Source organism: Chrysochloris asiatica, unplaced genomic scaffold (genome assembly GCF_000296735.1).
Source record: "Chrysochloris asiatica unplaced genomic scaffold, ChrAsi1.0 scaffold00302, whole genome shotgun sequence".
In the NCBI taxonomy this organism is placed as follows: Eukaryota; Metazoa; Chordata; class Mammalia; order Afrosoricida; family Chrysochloridae; genus Chrysochloris; species Chrysochloris asiatica.
Window position 1 is genome coordinate 1,317,892 of NW_006408820.1, and position 2,975 is coordinate 1,320,866.

A 2,975-nucleotide genomic window follows, 5' to 3' on the forward strand; every position below is an offset into this window, starting at 1 on the left:
ACAAACAGAGGGAATAGAAGCGAATACTGTTGAATGATGATGCATGGAGGGGATTGTAATCATTGCAGTGTTATGAAATACGACAGGATGTGGGCAGAACTGATGTTCTCCCATGTAAACTATCACTCAATGCACAATAAAAGCTTTTTAAAAAATCCATTCAGACTTAGAGTGACCCTATATAGGCTTTCTAAGGCTGTAAGTCTTTATGAGAGCAGATAGCCTCATCTTTCTCCCATGGAGCATCTGGTGGGTTTGAAGACCAACTTTTTAGTTAGCAGGCCAGTACTTAACCCACACCACAGTGCCACCAGGGCTTCCTTGGGAAACTTAGCATTGACTGTTTCATGACTTTATGGAGGTAACCCCACAATAACCCCGTGACATCATTTGAGCCCATTATGTCTCCAATTTCAGCAGCCAGTAACCATGACCATATCTTTGAGCACAGTGTACAAAGAGACTTCATCCATCCAGGCCTCACCCTTGCCTCTGCTTGGTCGCTAATTTACAGAAGAAACACAGTCCTGATGCTACCCTCCTGTAATCTCCACAGTCCAGAGCGCTCTAAGGAACCCCCAAAGATGCATTTTGCTCATCTCATCCCAGAAACACAAGTGGGGAGATTCCCTTCTCCACCTCCACAACCTGGCACTCAGAACCCCCCATTTTCTCCTTTGATCACAGACATAAATAAGAAGAAAGCTTGCTTAGATTCCTAGGACATTTCTGAACTCCAGTGCCCACAGAATTTCCTAGTACTGAGAACACAAGTCTGTCATTATGGTATTTGCAGAACCAAGGACTGTATTTAAGGCTTCAAGATGATGTTTATTATAACCCTTTCTGGGACGACCATGCCAGAAACACTGCATGAAGAGACTTTCTCAGGGAAATTTGCCAGAGAAGGCAGAATGCATCTGATCACATAGGAATTAACTTGGGTTGGTTTTGAGCTGTAGCATCTGAGGGACAAGGACATTTCCTAGAGGATTGCTTTGGGGAAGGAGATTCCACACAGGATGCACACAACCCCAAACCAAAAGACCCACTGCCATCAAGCTGATTCCAACTCATAGCTACCCTGTTGTGGATAGAGTGGAACTGCTCCATGGGATTTCTGAGACTAAATCTTTACGGAAGGAGACAGCTTTGTCTTTCTTCTGTAGAGTGGCTAGTAGATTTGAACTACTAACCTTTCAGTTAGCAGCCCTAATGCTTAACCCTCTGCACCATCAGGACTCCTTGTGCCCAGTTCAAAGAGTTACCGTTCTCACAGATTAGGATATGAGTGTGTCTGGTAGTTGTGCAACATGGCAGTCCTGATTCTACCCATGGAAAGTGGTGGTGGTAGTGATGTGCCGTGGAGTCGGTTCTGACTCATAGTGACCTTGTTTATGGTTTCCAAGGCTATAAATCTGTACAGGAGCAGAAAGCCTCATCTTTCCTTTGCAGAACAGCTGGTAGTTTCAAACTGCTGACCTTGAGGTTTGCAGCCTGACTAGTAACTACTACATTCCCAGAGGTGGATAACGGGAAATAGAGAAGCTAGTGGGCAATATGGAAGTTATTGAAACCTGATTTAAAGCTGAATGGTGGGGGAAAGTGAACCCTCAGTAAATGGACCAGGATTCTGAGCTCTTCTCGGGAAAGCACAATGGGGGGGAATCGTGATTAAGATTTAACAACATTGCACTGTTCTCTTTCAGTGTCTTTGTGAATTCAAATGGCTGGGATGGTGTTGAGTGTATTCCCCACATCCAGTCATGTGCTTACAAGGTGGTTACAAATGAGATGTTTCCTGACCTATCTCCCCACCTCCAGGCTCTTTTCCCTTTAATCCTTCTGCCAGAGGGAAATTTTAAAAATGCAAATTTGATCCTTTCTCCCCATGTAGCATCTTATAATAGCTTCTCAGAACTAGAGTGGAGTCTGAAATATCTTATACAGTGCACAAAGCTTTTAATCTCACTGGGACTCTTTCTCCAACCAAACTTGCTTCCTCCCAGCCTTACCTTGAACCATATTATTCAGCTCAATACCATCCCAGTCATTTGAATTCACAAAGACACTGAAACAGTACAGATTACTCCAGGATGAGAGTGAAAACCAGCTCAAGCTGAAAAAGAAAAAAAAAAAAAAAAAAAGCAGCCTTACAATTAATCAGATTGGCAGGATAGATACAGATGAAACTGCAAAGTTAATAGGAGACACTGTTTCTCCCAAGGCTATGCAGTGGTTGTAAAATGAGTGATTACTACACTGTGAACCACAAGGTCTGTGATATGAGCCTGCAGGAGGAAGATGAGGCTTTCTGTTTTGGAAACCTTATGCTGGATCTCTGTGATTTGGAAACGACTCAACGGCACTTAACAACAAAAACTGCTTCCATACCAACGATGCCTTCAGACCCACTTTACCTAACCCATTTAGGACTGAGGGTACCTACTTGCTGAGCTTCTCCGAATCCCACCACAGAAAATGCAATTAGTCAAGAATTGGTCCCTGCTCCCTTTAGATCCCCCTCAGCACCCTTCATTGGGAACCCAAGCCTTACAAAGGCTACCTCTCACCTCCCTCTGTTGAGTGGTACTACCCCATTTTCTGGAGAGTCCATTCTTGCTGCATGAAGTCAATAAATCTGACTTTTTTTAATGATCAGACTTCAGGCTTTCAAACCTGGTGGTCTTTGTCTGGTTAGGTTGTAACAATATGCACATCCTAAAATTAGAAGTATATGTTGATCAACAGAATTGTTGAGGACCATAGAACCTCTGCTTTGAAAAAAGTATAAAACTAACAACTTTAATCAGAAATCTGGAATGGAAGCAGGCTTTACCTTACTTCACTGGGAATTTGTAAGCCCACACCAGACAACTGGTGGGACTCTGGTTGATGGAACTGCATTCAAGGGAGAATGATAAGTATGCTAAGATGACTCAAAAATAAGTCATATAATGACTATTTGGAAGACC

At 43.1% G+C, this 2,975-nt stretch overlaps 1 pseudogene; it reads right to left on the minus strand.

Moving 5' to 3' along the window:
• LOC102819973 overlaps positions 1-2,617 on the minus strand; it is a 31,575-nt pseudogene extending 28,958 nt beyond the window's left edge.
• Positions 2,618-2,975: the final 358 nt, after the last annotated feature.